Genomic DNA, 16,392 nt, shown 5'->3' on the forward strand with positions numbered 1-16,392 from the left:
CCATTTTTTCTTCTCTTTTCTCTTTGTACAAAGATTATGTTGGGTTTCTGGCCACATAAAGTCATAGCTTTCAGTTTCTGTCTCTGTCCAGTCATTCCTACTGCAACTCTTCTGGGTAGTTATGGGAAAAGTTCAGGAACCCAGTAGCCAGGCTCATAGGTGGGTGTCTATTCCTCAAGAGAAGGCTAGTCAATCTCCCACAGAATGGAGTTCACATCCAGTAAGGTCATTTTGTCTATGGTATATTTATTACCTAAGCACTTATCTCTTAATTTCTTTCTAAGCACTGCTGTAGCTGTGCCCCACAGCAGGGCTCTTGAACAACATGTTTGAACTGCAAAGGTCCACTTAACGCAAGGGTGGATTTTCTCTTTTTGGACAGATACAGTACAATAGTATAAATGTGATTTTTCTTAATGATTTTATTTTCTCTAGCTCTATTTTAACAATACAGTATATAAGACTTGTAACATACCAAATGTGTGTTAATCGACTATTAGGTTATTAGTAGTTACATTTTGGGAAATCCAAATGTATATGTAGATTTTTGCCTGTGTGAAGGTTTGGTGATGAGAGGGTTAAATTTTTCAGCCTCATCCCTAACCTTCTAGGAGGGGAGAGGCATCAGAGATTGAGCTCAATCACCATGGCCACTGATTCAGCCAATCACGCCTGTGTAATGAAACCTCCATAAAACCCCTCAAAACAAGTTCTAGAGAGTTTCTGGTTGGTGGGCACATGGATGTGTTGGTAGGGTGGCACCCTGGAGGAGCCCTGGAAGTTCTGTGGCACCCACCCTCTACAGTGTCCTATGCATCACTTCCCTTTGGCTGTGTCTGAGGTAGATCCTTTATAACCAGTCATTGTAAGTAAAGTGCATTACTAAGGTGAGTCGTAATCATACTTGAGGGGTCAGGGGAGCCCCTACATTTGCAGTTGGCAGAAGCACAGGTAGCCTGAGCACCCCCCCCATTCCTATCTGGCATCTGAAGTGCACATAGTCTTGTGGGACTGAGCCATTTAACCTGTGTGGAATGTGATGGTAACTCCAGCTAGGCGGTGTCATTAAATTGAATTTTTAGATACCCAGTTAGTGTCAGAATTGGTTGGTGTGGAAAACAACACATATTTGGTATCTGAGGGAAAAAACCACATTCTTCTCATCTTACTATTTTTATTCTGTTTGTTCCTTCCATTTTTCTATTCCTGTTTTCCCTTTCCTGCTGTCTTTTCCTTTCCTGGGTTCACTGTTAGAGGCGCCACTTGCCCAGGATGGGGAAGGGGCAGGAGGAGTGAGCTGGCTGAGGTCTCAGGCAACAGAGATGCTGACTTCCGGTTCTCCTGTCTCCCCCAGGACCTTGGAACCCTTCCCCCCATGGTGCCGCACATCAGAGGCTATTTTGTTGAGTTCCTCAGACTTTCTGACTCTGTGAGCCTTTTCGATCTGAACAATAGGCTTTTCTTCTCCCTGACAGGTGCTATTAAATTCAGTTTCTAGAAAGTACTTCTACCCCTGCCTAAACGAATTTAACAAACATTTTTAAGGACCTGAGCGATAGGTGGCCATCTCCCCGTGATATGCAGGGAGTGTTAAGTCCGCAGAGACCTGCTCCCAGCACCACTGAAGACAGACGACCCTGCTGTGAGTCCTGTTGGTCTTTGTTGGTGCCACCAATTCTTCTACCTACTGCTCACTTATACATAAGATCTCTATCTTAAAGGGTTAATAGAAAAAGAAACTGAGGGACACCTGGGTGGCTCAGTCAGTTAAGTGCCCTCCTCTTGATTTTGGCTCAGGTCATGACCTCAGGGTCGTGAGATCAGATCTTATGTTAGTTAGGCACCGAGCTGGGTGTGGTGCCTGCTTGGGATTCTCTGCCTCTCCCTCTCCCTCTGCCCTTCACCCTCTGGTCATGCTGTCTCTCTCAAAAAAATAAAAAATAAAATAAAGATTTTTTTAAAAAAGATCAAAACAAACTGAGGGCAGACCCCTCCTATTTGGATTGGTGGAGTTATTTTAAGTTTCATTCCAATCTCCTGATAGTGACCAACTCCTGCGTTTTATGGAATATAGGCTATTTATGGGAGTTGTGAAGTAGGCCACTGTGTAGACAGGCCTCAGCTCCTGTGACATCATGGAATAGCATGAACTTTGAACCAGGTTTTGGATGCTGTCACTTACCACCTTCGTGCCAGGAGCATCTTGAGGTCAGCACATTCCCCTAAAGGGACTGCATAGATCCAGAGCAGCAGGGAACTGCACAGAACAGGATGCAGAAGAAACCAGAAGTAGAACCATGAAAAGACGGGACAATCCGGTGAAAACGATGGACATGTATTTAGCCACCCAGGATCAGGGTGATGTCCAGAGTAAAAGAGTCTGTGGCTAGGAGTACGCAGTGGACTTGGTGGATAAGAGGTTTACGTGTGCATTGCAGGTCATTGTTACCTGAACTAGGATAGTCTGTGACCTGGCTTGTGAATTCAGTCATTTGAGAAGTAGTTCAAGTGATCTTATAAAACCAACTTGAAGAATCAGTTCCCCTCACTTTTATGAGGAGAAGACAATAACAAGTGGCTCTCAGAAAACAGCTGGAAAAAAAAAAGAAAAGATAACAGCTGGAGCCTGGATACACAGTGCCATCGTGCCCCGACAAAGCTGAACAGAGTGTCTGCTACTTTGGCACCCCAGTCCTGCATGAGACCCCCAGGACACCACAACATTCTATGATGGGATCAGGGTCTTCAAGGTCCACACCATCCCTATTCCTCTTGCACCTGAACTCTTCTGGTCCCAAGCTTCTCAGAAGGCTTCCCTTCAAAGTCACCGGGGGAATGGTCCCCTGAGTCCACACAAAGCACTACTGGAATGCCAGGCGCTGCAGCCTCTCAGGCGGGGAGCCTGCTTCTCCCTCTCCCTCCCGTCTCCTCTACCCCCCACTCCTGTGTGCAGATACTCTCCCTCTCAAATAAATAAGATCTTAAAAAAAAAAGAAAAAAGACTGGAGGACTCTATTTCAGGGTGGTCTTGGGAGTTAGCCTTTTGAGTTCTCAAACATATTTAATGGGAATATGGGAGGGGAACAGTCGATGAGCATTAAGCACAAACTCAGTATCCATTGCTGTTCCCCAAAATTAGTACCATAATAACTTGTAAGTTATTTTAACAACCAAGAAGGATCACAGTTCTCAATCTACATATCTCAGTCCTTCTTTGTTGCAGGGAGGAGATCATTGGGCCACAACAGGTTAGAGTTAGATATAAGCAGATGCCCATATCTTTAGGTCCAGAACACCAACTAGGGACCCAGAGCCTTAGGGGTCCTTGAACCTGAAGAAAGGAATAAGAGAAACTGGGAGGCTCCGTGGTTTCTGCTTATACCAGAAGCTGTGGCTCAGGGTGCAAGTGAGTGTGGCAAGTCGATCCCAGGGCTTTGGAGGGCAGCTGAGAGAGCAGACACACAGATCACTGGGCTGGGCCAGGTTCCACCTGCTCTGGGGTCTGAGTCCGAGGGGGCCGACCCATCTCTGAGGACTGTCCCTAAACTCAGTTCAGTGACCGGGCAACTATTTCCTGTTGAGGGAAAGAAGCTTACGTTGACTTGCATCTAACTTGGGTTTACAACCTCCAGATGACATTAATTCATTCAAGCATATATTGAGTTCCTGCTATGTGTCAAGCTCTGTTCTAGAAGTTAGGGATATGGCAGTGAACAAACATCAGAGAACCTGCCATTCTAATGGAGGAAGGCAGACAATCTAGGAGGAAGTAAGATAATTTTAGGTAGTGATAACTGCTACCAGAAAACAAAACACATAATAGGGGAGAGATTTGGGGAGGAAGAACTCTGGTTAGGGAGATTCCCTAACTCTGGTTAGGGAAGTGATTTCCAATGGACCACCTGTGAGCAAGAATTTGTTCTCATTGCTAGGACAATAAGGGGATAGAATAGCCCCTTCTAGGAGAGGTATGTCTCTAATTATATATACACAATTGATAATATGATTTAAAGATTACTTATTTGGTTAGTTTGGTTCATTTTAATAATTTCCAAGAGCCTCAGTAATTTTCCATAGACTGACTAAGTTGAATTTCTGGACTGCAAGTGTTGAAAGTCAGACTCCAGAATGGAGTACCCATCCCAAAGTGCTGCCGATGGACTCCTGACCAGAACATTGTCCAGCAACTAGGATGGCCCTATTACCTATTACAACATCATCCTGACCCACAATTTCACAAATGGTGAGTTAAAATTTGAACTGTGAGTACTTCTGTATTCCTAGTCTTAACCCTTTATTAATTTATAATCACAAAGTTGGAGATATTCTCACTTGTGTGCTATATGATCTTGAAGTACAGGAATTGAATAAAACGGTTGGAAAACCTATACATAGGACCCAGATATGCACAATTAATAACTTAATTGTTTTATTTGTATTAATATAATTTAATATTAAATAGTAATGATTCAATACTAATGGCGATCATATAATGACTACTTACTCCATGGCAGGCAGGAGGCTAAGGAAACAATGTGCCTCAGCACATCTAATCCTCAGAACTGCCTTTGAGTTCAGTAGCATCCCCAGGGTGAAAAGAGTATGCAATGTTAAGAACCCCTAGCTCCAATTACTAGCTGCATGACCTCAAGCAGAGCATTCTTCAGCTCTGAAATGGGAATTAAGATGCTATATACCACATAAATTGTATGTGTGTGAAGATTAAATGAGATAATGGTTATAAACTAATATTGAACGTGCTTAATGGGAGCTTTTAGAGTTACTGTTGTAAGTCTAAAATGTTCTGTACTGAGTAGAAATTTGGTAGTCATTCAGTTCCATTTTCTTTTTGCTCTCCATGTTTTTATATGACCAATCTGGAAGGCTTCTGGCTGAATGTATGCCTGCTTACAATTTATCACAAAAAGAGCCTCGTGTGCACTTCCAGCCATTCCCCCAATCCCTGAAGCCGAAGGGAAGTAAGTATACGTAAGCCAGCTGGAAGGACTGTGTGAGCTAATGAGAATGTTTATAGCAGTGTGTGAAGAGTGAAAACAATAACATTTTGCTGTTTTTTCTTTAAGGTTTGTTTGGAGCATATATATCTGTTTTAAAAAGATTATTTATTTATCTATCTATTTATCTATCAATCAGAGAAAGAATAGTAGGGGGAGCAGCAGGCAGGCCCAACACGGGACTTGATCCCAGGACCCTGGCATAATGACCTGAGCCAAAGGCAAACATTTTAATTGACAGCTTCCCAGATGCCCCTGGAGCATATATATCTTAATAGATTCAAACACACTACAGAGAGAAAAAATTTTTTTGCTACACATAACTTTATTTTTCCTTTGGGTTAAGAAGCTTTATTACAAATTTGACAGCATGACCAAAACAAATAACACATGGATAATTACCATAAAACTTTATGGATCTAAAAATATTTGCCATGAAAAATAAGTCACTGTGTATCTCTCGTTTTAAGAATCACAATGAGGAGCACCTGGGTGTCTCGGTTGAGCATCCAACTCTTGATTTTGACTCAGAGCATGATCTCAGGGTCATGAGGTCAAATCCCACATCAGGCTCCACATTCAGTGCAGAGACTGCTTGTCCCTCTCCCTCCTCAACTTGTGTTCTCTCTCTCTAAAAGAAATAAGTAAACTCTTTAAAAAAAAAATCATAATGATACCACAATTTAGATTTATTGCCCACCTTTACAATTAAATATTAAAACCTGTTGGGGGATCCATGGGTGGCGCAGCGGTTTGGCGCCTGCCTTTGGCCCAGGGCGCGATCCTGGAGACCCGGGATCGAATCCCACGTCGGGCTCCCGGTGCATGGAGCCTGCTTCTCCCTCTGCCTGTGTCTCTGCCTCTCTCTCTCTCTCTCTCTCTCTCTCTCTCTGTGTCTCTCATGAATAAAGAAATAAGATCTTAAAAAATATATATCCAGCAATTTTACTTCTGGGTATATACCCCAAAGAATTGAAAGGAGGGTCTTGAAGAATTTGTACAGCTGTATTCATAAGCACATTTATTCACAATAGTTAAGAGGCGGAAGGAACTCAAGTGTCCATCAATGGATGAACGGATAAACACGATGTAATATATAAGTACAGCAGAATTTTATTTCAGTCTTTAAAAGGAAGGTAATTCCTAACACATTGTAAGCATGGATGAACCTTGGGGACATTATGCTAAATGAAATAAGCTAGTCACTGAAGGACAAATACTATATGATTCCACTTGTATGGATCCACTTATACCCCTTGAGTTGGAGCAAGGTTATTTTAAACTGAAGTCATTTATGACACAGCAAATGCAGAAGCCTTTCTGGGTCTCATGTATCTGACTAAAGGCTTATCCTTCTGAGAGAGAAGCTGCCATAAATCCCTCTTTGGGGTAGTTTCACTCTCAGCCTGGACCACTTGCATCTGAGAAGTGGCAAACATGACAATATCATACTTTCCATTTGTTTTCCTAAAAGCTCCTTAGTCTTTTCCAGAGAAGCTCTTTCTTTGCTTTCCATCGCTTTCCCCTGTTCAGTTGGTATATAAACGTCTATCTCCAGCTCTTTAGGGAGCCTCTTCATCTGAATGCTCCTGCGTGAGTGTGTAAATTAATCTTGTCTTTTCTCCTGTAAATCTGTCAGTTAATTTTTTTTTAATTTTTTTATTTATTTATGATAGGCACACAGTGAGAGAGAGAGACGCAGAGACACAGGCAGAGGGAGAAGCAGGCTCCATGCACCGGGAGCCTGACGTGGGATTCGATCCCGGGTCTCCAGGATCCCGCCCTGGGCCAAAGGCAGGTGCCAAACCGCTGCGCCACCCAGGGATCCCAAATCTGTCAGTTAATTAATAGTCTCTAGATCACTGCATCTGAATTGGTAGGAAGTATTTCCTCCTAGCACACTTACAAAGATATGTAGAGCGGTCCAATTTATAAAGACAGAAAGTTGAAGGGTGGTTTCCCAGGAGCTTAGGTGATAGAGGAATGGAGGGTTATTATTTACTGGGTACAATTTCAATTTAGTAGGATGAAAGAGTTCTGGGGATGGATGGTGGTGATGGGTGCACAATAATGTGCTTAATGCCACTGACCCGCATATTTTAAAAAATGGTTAAGATGGCAATTTTATGTATATTTTACATAAATATACATAATATAAATATATTTTTACAATAAAAATAGATTATTTAAAAATGATAAAATCATGACTCATGCAGATACAAAAACGAACAAGTGTTAAAGATTTATTTAACCGGCTAGTGAGGAGAAGTCAATTGAATAGGACAGAATGTACATGTCCAGAGACAAGAATTATTTTGCATTGCTATCACTTGTCTTCTGAAGTAGCTTAAAAACCATGAAAGACTAGGAAATAGTGAAGACTAGACTGAACAAGTAAGATATGAGCAATGCATAGTTTTTCATGGAAGTATCCTCTTTCCACCTATCACAGGATAGGGTCTGTCATTCAGCCAGCTCATTCACCCCAGACCACACTAGATTCAAGTCAAAGTCCAACACAGATCAAAATTGACAGAGCTATTTCACTAAAAAAAAAAAATCCTAAACACAAATTCACAAAACGGTCTCTAAAAGAAAATTACAGACGAATCTCATTGATAAATACTGGTGCAATGGCATTGATAGTCATAATAGCATGTGACTAAGTGAGAAATACTAGAAATGCAAGGATAGTCCAATATGAGGAAATCTTTTAATAAAACCCACCATATTGGGGATCTCTGGGTGGCTCAGCAGTTTAGCGCCTGCCTTCGGCCCAGGGCTTGATCCTGGAGACCCAGGATCGAACCCGTATCGGGCTCCCTGCATGAAGCCTGCTTCTCCCTCCGCCTGTCACACTCTCTCTCTCTCTCTCTCTCTCTCTGACATGAATAAATAAAGTCTTTAAAAAAGACAAAACCAAACCTCACCATATTGACACAAAAGAGAGGAAGAGATCCCACATGATCATCTCCATAAAGGAGAAAAAGATGTAAAGGAAGCATATACTCAATAACCTGAAATTTGGATAAAGGCATTTAACAAAATTTATTTCTGGGTTATTTATAGTTTGAAATTCAAAATAACTGTCAATAAGAGACTTCTGATGGAATATCAGTATTTAAAATGATAATCTATTTTTAATAAAATGAGATAATTTAGACAGGCTATTGATTTTTTTTTAAACATAAAAATTTTCCTGTAGGGACACCCGGATGGCTCAGGAGTGGAGTGTCTTCTGCCTTCGGGTCACGGCATGATCCCGGGGTCAGAGATGGAGTCCCACATTGGGTTCCTTACAGGAAGCCTGCTTCTCCCTCTGCCTATGTCTCTGCCTCTCTGTGTATGTGTCTCTCAAGAATAAATAAAGTAAAAAATATTATTATTATTATTATTATTATTATTATTTTTTACCATGTAAGTGACTTTAGCACTCCTAAGACTCAGATGCTTGGTGGAGATGGGCACTTGGGACAAGGGCAAGAGCTGGCTGGTTGCTGGCTTGCTGCAAGACCAACTGGCCATCATCACCAGAGGGGACACAGGTATCAGAAAGGCCATCATGACCAAGATCTTGCAGCTGGGGTGTAATGTGGTCATTGCGTCACGTAACTTTGATTGACTAAAATCTACTGCAGATGAACTGAGCCCACCAGGCTCAGGTCACTCCCATAAAATGCAACATCTGCAAAGAAAAGGCGGTGAACAATTTGGTCAAATCCACCTTAGATATTTATGGTAAGATCAATTTTTTGTAAACAATGGAGGAGGTCAGTTCAGGTCTCCTGCAAAACACATCAGTGCAAAGGGATGGCATGCTGTGATCGAAACCAAATTGATGAGCACCTTCTACATGTGGAGAGCAGTTTACAACTCCTGGATGAAAGAGCATGGAGGATCCATTCTGAATAATATTATCCTTGTTTAAAATGGATTTCCAGGACTTGTGTATAGTGCAGCTGCCAGAGCAGGTGTTTACAATCTCACCAAATCCTTGGCTGTAGAATAGGCCAGAACGGAGTAAGGAGCAACTGTGTTGCCCCTGGCGTCATTTATTCCCTGACTGCTATTGACAACTATGGCTCTTTGGCAAAAGACGTATTTGGACGGTTAAGAAAATTCCAGCGAAGCAAATTGGAGTTCCTGAGAGATCTCCCTATTGGTCTGCTTCCTGCTGTCTCCTGTAGCTTCTCTTATCACTGGAAAATTGGTGGATGGGGATGGGGCCAGTCTTTGTATATGGGAGTATTTGATATACAACTGGCCTTAGCGAGCGGGGGATATTTCTGTTGTCAAAAGGATGAGGGAGTCTTTCAGGAATAAAGCCAAGCTATGGAAACTACATATGTTTTTTATCCCCAAATGTCTTAGTATCTCCAGAATGCCCTTTGGTACTTTAGAGTTATAATAATTTGTACGGAAAAATCACTTTCTGCCTTTTGAATGTTATCAGTTATGCCCAAGCAGAAACTATTCCTGAAATAAATGCATTCTTAAGCCCCAACCAATGTTGTTTAGCCTGTGTTTAAAGACTTTTTTATGAATGAAATTAACATACTTTATTTATTATTTTTTAAAGACTTTATTTATTTATTCATGAGAGACACACAGAGAGAGAGGCAGAGACACAGGCAGAGGGAGAGGGAGAAGCAGGCTCCATGCCGGGAGCCCAATGTGGGACTCGAACCAAGGATTCCAGGATCACGCCCTGGGCCGAAGGCAGGCACTCAACGGCTGAGCCACCCAGGTGTCCCTCTAGAAAATTATTTTTTCACGCTATACGTCCACCTACCAAAAAGTCCTATTCATTGTGCATCATGGATACATCAGGGATTGGCATCTCAGTAATCAGTATGGGCCTTACCCTCACTGGGTGTTTTATTGGTAGTGGATTTTTTTCTTTCCTATGTGATGCATCTTACAAATTCTTTTTTTTTTAAAGATTTTATTTATTTATTCATAGACACAGAGAGAGAGGCAGAGACACAGGCAGAGGGAGAGGGAGAAGCAGGCTCCATGCAGGGTGCCCGACGCGCGACTCGATCCCGGGCTTCCAGGATCACACCCCAGGCTGCAGGTGGCGCCAAACCGCTGCGCCACCGGGGCTGCCCGCATCTTACAAATTCATCTCTCTCAAAGCTATCCGATGTTTGTGAAGAGAGGAGCATTTTATTTTAAAGATTTTATTTATTCATGAGAGACACGGGGTGGGGGGGGAGAGAGAGAGGCAGAGACACAGGCAGAGGGAGAAGCAGGCTCCATGCAGGGAGCCCGACGTGGGACTCGATCCGGGGAATCCGGGATCATGCCCTGGGCCCAAGGCAGGCGCTCAACCCCTGAGCCACCCAGGTGTCCCTGAGACAGGGAAGCATTGCGGAGGGTTTGTTGCTGCTGGATTTGTGGGAAAGCTCTGAGAGTGGAGGTTGGAGGACGAAGAGTTAGCTGCCAGATTCTCCTGCTGCCTAAACCTTAACTGTGACAGGCAGTTTCCCTCACTTTGCTGAGCCACCTTTCACTGGAATCTTCTCCAAAGAAGCTCGTCTTTTTGTCTTAGCTATCTGTAGTCAACAATCTGGATACTGAAGACTAGATCCTTCTTTTTTTTAAGATTTTATTTATTTATTCATGATAGAGAGAGAGAGAGAGAGAGAGGCAGAGACACAGGCAGAGGGAGAAGCATGCTCTATGCAGGGAGCCCGATGCGGGACCCGATCCTGGGACTCCAGGATGGCGCCCTGGGCTGAAGGTAGGTGCCAAACCCCTGAGCCATGCAGGGATCCCCTGAAGACTAGATCCTTCAATAATACAGTGAGCTCTTGGGAGAGCTTCCTTTATTTATGTTCATCAGTTGGTTTTTGTTCTTGGGTCAATATTACTTTATGCAAATATCTGGTAAAGTTAGTATCTTTTAGCATTCTCTTATTTTGTTGTTTCTTCTAGATTAAAGTTATAATTATTTAGACAGATTACCAAAAATATTCTGATTATAACAATAAGTTAAGAATTTATATCTTTTCAATATTTGCTTTCTGCCCATTGACAAGTCTTTAGTTTTGTTAATTTTATTCCATTACATCAGTAATTTGCTATTCTTAATTTTATTTCACATATTTATTATTAATGTCATCCCTAGTGATAGCCTGGTTAGGGTGTGGTTTCTTTCATGTGTCTAAGTTACTTTGCCATTGTACATTTACTATTCAGTTCTTGCTGGATATACTCAACATTCCCATCCAGTCACATCAATAAAAATATTCTTATTATATTAGCCTTTAAATAATTTTTTTCTTTTAGCTTTCTATTGGTAAAAAAGGTAGAATCATGACTCTCATATAGAGTTATAAAGTGAATATGTGAGGCAGATGTTCTAGCCAATTCAAAAGAAGAATCCAAACAGTGCAGTTATATGACATAAAGGGATGGTGAGATGAATTATGAATAAAGATAAAACTGCTTTTCCACAGGTGGAAATTAGTGGAAAGTCACTACCAGGCTAGATAGAATTATATATCTATCAGTTACCTACAACATACAAGGAGTTACAAAATCGCACAAAGATAATGAACAGGAATCTGAGCTGATAATCTAGAATCTGATCATCTAAAAGGGTATACATTATAAAGGATGCATAGTTTTCCACTGAAATACATGGGTTTTTTTCTATCTCTTTTTCTTTTAATTGCTATTGAGAACACCAGCATTACATGTCATATTGCATTGGCCACAGCTTTCCCAATGTTGATAGTGTGTATGCTTGTCCTAATTCAAACATCAACAAAATACTGATAGTGCTGCTCGTTCTGTCTTTGTTTCTCTTGGTTCTCATGATATGATCCGTGTCCATAGGTATAGTCACTTTGCCATTTCTAATTCTGATTAGTTCTTTTTCTCTTCTTTACATTCTGCCTATTTTTCTCCTAATGCTGTTTTTCTGCTAATTATTTTATCTTCAAGTGCTCGTAATTATGCCCTTTCTTCTGCTGCCTTTGTGGTTGATTTTATTCTTATTAAATGAATTGTAGAGTTTATATGTTCGGTGTTCTTTAGTAATTGAAGAATCTGACTATGAATTTGCCTCTAACTAAAAACTTTACTTTACAGCAATGTCCACAATAGCCAAACTGTGGCAGGAGCCTCGGTGTCCATCGACAGACGAATGGATAAAGAAGACGTGGTCTATGTATACAATGGAATATTACTCAGCCATTAGAAACAATGAATACTCACCATTTGCTTCAACATGAATAGAACTGGAGGGTATTACACTGAGTGAAGTAAGTCATTTGGAGAAGGACAAACGTTATATGGTTTCATTCATTCGGGAAATATAAAAAATAGTGAAAGGGATTATAGGGGAAAGGAGAGAAAATGAGTGGGAAATATCATAGAGGGTGACAGCACATGAGAGACACCTAACTCTGGGAAACAAACAAGGGGTAGTGGAAGGGGCGGGGGGACTGGGTGATGGGCACAGAGGGGGGCGCTTGACGGGATGAGCACTGGATGTTATACTATATGTTGGCAAATTGAACTCCAATTAAAAAATATACAAAACAAATAACTTTGCTTTAGTCTCAAGAACTTTGATGTGTCCCTCGTGCCAAAAGGGAAAGAACACTTTCTTCCCCTGCTTTTCTTTCCAGCATTTCCTTTTGAAAATTTGTGATCCAGGATCCCTGGGTGGCGCAGCGGTTTAGCGCCTGCCTTTGGCCTGGGGCGTGATCCTGGAGACCCAGGATCGAATCCCACGTCGGGCTCCCGGTGCATGGAGCCTGCTTCTCCCTCTGCCTATGTCTCTGCTTCTCTCTCTCTCTGTGTGACTATCATAAATAAAATAAAAATTAAAAAAAAAAAAAGAAAATTTGTGATCCTAATCTTCTTTGTTCTTTTCACACATATGTAATCTTTTAAAAAGCTGAACAAGCCTTTTGCCAGTTTTGCATTCTAGGTGTGTCTTTCTGGAGCCACCTCTGTGAAAGGTGAACACAGAGGAGTGTGGGGTTCTGTCTCCCTAACTCTGTGGAAGTTTTGTCCAAGCACTTGGCTCCAAGTTTTAATTTTTCCTTTGGACTAAGACAGTTGTATGTATGTAATGGATTGTTTCTGCCTAGCTATCTAAAAGGGTGAGATTTCTTTATCATTCCAATTTCTTTAGCTGAATGCCTGTGATAGGCATCATGGTCTGGTTTAATGCTTAATAACAAAACTTTCATTCTTGTCTACATTTTGTGAAGGGGTTGTACTGGGTTGACAGGAGATTTTTTTTAAAGAGTTATTTATTTATGATAGACAGAGAAGAGAGAGAGGCAGAGACACAGGAGGAGGGAGAAGCAGGCTCCATGCTGGGAGCCTGACATGGGACTCGATCCCGGGACTCCAGGATCCCGCCCTGGGCCAAAGGCAGGTGCTAAACCGCTGAGCCACCCAGGGATCCCCTGACAGGAGATTTTATTTAATTATTTCTCCCCCCCCAAAAAAAATTTTATTTCTCCCAACAGTGTACTTTTTTAATTACTTTATTTATTTATTTATTTATTTATTTATTTATTTATTTACTTATTTATTTATTTATTTATGAGAGCCCAAGAGGGTGGTGGGGAGGGGCAGAAGAAGAGGGAAAGAGGGTCTCAAGCAAACTATATGCAGAGCGCAGAGCCTGGAGCCCTCTGCAGGGCTCAATCCCACAACCCCTGGGAGAAACCAAGAGTGGATGCTCAACTGATTGCACCACCATGCAGCCCCCCAGCAGTGTCCTTTTGCTGTCTTAACAATCTGTGCGTTATGGTTGTTATTATCTAGAACTTATAAGAAAGTTAAAAGTCAATTTAAGTGATTGTCACGTTATATATACTCTGGTCCAAAATTTTGAAATCTTTTAAAGACATCTTGAGAAACATTTGTTGCTTTTATTTATTTATTTATTTATTTTGTTGTTGTTGTTGTTGTTGTTGCTTTTATTAAGGACCATCTAGTACACTTGTGATTGGGACCTTATAATCATGACGATTACATTTTTCAAATGGTTGTTACTGATACATACTAGCACCACTGATGTCTATATGTCAATCTTATGTGACACAACCTGGCTGAACTCTATTATTCTGTAGGTTTGTCTAGGATTGTCTTGGATTTCCTGTGTAAAGAGTCATATGATCTACATTTATTAGCACTTTTGTTTCTTCTTTTCCTGTTCTCATACAACCTTTTTCCTTGTAAAAGTGTGACAGGATGTCCAGTACAGTGTTGAATAGAAGCGGCGATATGACATCTGAGTTAGTCCAGGCCCCACAGGAACCAGATGCTAAGATAGGAAAATGTGCAAGGATTTTACTAGGGGAGTTGTCTATGAAGGAAAATGAGGAAGGAGCCAAGGAAGGCTTGGAGAGCTACAGATGGACATAGGCGATGAGGCAATTAGGGAGGCAAGGTGAGGTGGAAGTGTGCCAGATCCACCAGGCACTCTCAAGCAGGTTCAGCAAAGTCCTTGGCAAGTCCTCAAACCAAAGTGTCTCCCAGGAGCTAGTCTGTTGCACGCAGTCCTTGGTGCAGAGCAACACATGTGAGGTGTGGCCCTTGCTCCAGGCTGCCAGGGATTCTTGTGGGCAACAGGGTGGGCCCTGGATCAGTGACACTCCCTGAATTGGACGTGCAGGGTGCATCAGGTGTGCAGGATGTGAATGGTGGCTCTTATTTGACTTTAAAGGCAGTGTATATAGAACACCACTACTAAATATCAGGTTCAGGAATTTTCTTCCTATCCCTTACTTGATTTTCCTGTCGCCATTGACACAGTTAAATAATTAATGACATTAACCCTTCTTGCATTCCTGGTATCAATCATACATGATCATCTTTTTAAGAGAACGATTTGTCAGTGTTTCATTGTTTAGGACTTTTACATCCAGCTTCAAAAGTGAGGGGATCCCTGGGTGGCTCAGCGGTTTGGCAACTGCCTTTGGCCCAGGGCGTGATCCTGGAGTCCTGGGATTGAGTCCCGTGTCGGGCTCCTGGCATGGAGCCTGCTTCTGCGCCTCTCTCTCTCTCTCTCTCTCTCTCTCTCTGTCTCTCATGAATGAATGAATGAATGAATAAATAAATAAATAAATATCTTTATAAAAAAGTGAGATTGGCCAATAATTGCAAATACACTGTTCCTTAAAAAGGGACATATTATATTTCTCAGTTTTCTTGCCAACGCCATAATAGCATCATAGGAGTGGATTTCATAGCTTGGTGAGATTACGAATGAATGTTTCCTGTCTCTGACTTCTATAGATTCTAGTTTTGTACTGTCCAAAAATGTAGCATGTAGCTACATGTAGCTATTAATTGAAATTAATTGAAATTAAATAAAACTAAAAATTGAGTTAGTCCCATGAGCCACATTTCAAGTGGTCTGTTGTCACATGTGTCTCATGGCTTTCACATCAGACAGCACGGGTCTAGAAAATCTCTGTCACAGCACAAAGATCTGCTCTGTAGCCTGGGTGGCCTTGGAGGGTAATGGGATGGGGCTACACTTCCCTAGGAAGTGTAGGAAGAAAGCCTAGGAAGCCTAGGAAGAAAGGAGGGTTTAGGCCGTGGAAAGAATATAAGTGACCTGAAATTAACCTGATGCTTCATGAGTGAAGAAAGAAAACCTCCGGTTAAGGACCATCCTGCTAAATGATAAAAGGGTCAACCAGGAAATTAAGGAAGAATTAAAAAGATTCATGGAAACTAATGAGAATGAAGATACAACCGTTCAAAATCTTTGGGATGCAGCAAAAGCAGTCCTAAGGGGGAAATACATCGCAATACAAGCATCCATTCAAAAACTGGAAAGAACTCAAATACAAAAGCTAACCTTACACATAAAGGAGCTAGAGAAAAAACAGCAAATAGATCCTACACCCAAGAGAAGAAGGGAGTTAATAAAGATTCGAGCAGAACTCAACGAAATCGAGACCAGAAGAACTGTGGAACAGATCAACAAAACCAGGAGTTGGTTCTCTGAAAGAATTAACAAGATAGATAAACCATTAGCCAGCCTTATTAAAAAGAAGAGAGAGAAGACTCAAATTAATAAAATCATGAATGAGAAAGGAGAGATCAATACCAACACCAAGGAAATACAAACGATTTTAAAAACATATTATGAACAGCTATACGCCAATAAATTAGGCAATCTAGAAGAAATGGACGCATTCCTGGAAAGCCACAAACTACCAAAACTGGAACAGGAAGAAATAGAAAACCTGAACAGGCCAATAACCAGGGAGGAAATTGAAGCAGTCATCAAAAACCTCCCAAGACACAAGAGTCCAGGGCCAGATGGCTTCCCAGGGGAATTTTATCAAACGTTTAAAGAAGAAACCATACCTATTCTCCTAAAGCT

At 41.5% G+C, this 16,392-nt stretch overlaps 1 long non-coding RNA gene and 1 pseudogene across 1 annotated transcript; both read left to right on the forward strand.

Annotated features, from left to right (window-relative positions):
- The first annotated feature begins 3,585 nt into the window (after positions 1-3,585).
- On the forward strand, positions 3,586-12,446 carry LOC144299394 (uncharacterized). Its single transcript, XR_013366133.1, has 3 exons — positions 3,586-4,243; positions 4,885-4,979; positions 12,117-12,446. It is a non-coding gene; the product is annotated as an uncharacterized LOC144299394 (long non-coding RNA).
- On the forward strand, positions 8,157-9,925 carry LOC144299575 (peroxisomal trans-2-enoyl-CoA reductase pseudogene; annotated as a pseudogene).
- Positions 12,447-16,392: the final 3,946 nt, after the last annotated feature.

Source organism: Canis aureus, chromosome 27 (assembly GCF_053574225.1).
Source record: "Canis aureus isolate CA01 chromosome 27, VMU_Caureus_v.1.0, whole genome shotgun sequence".
Classification (NCBI taxonomy): Eukaryota; Metazoa; Chordata; class Mammalia; order Carnivora; family Canidae; genus Canis; species Canis aureus.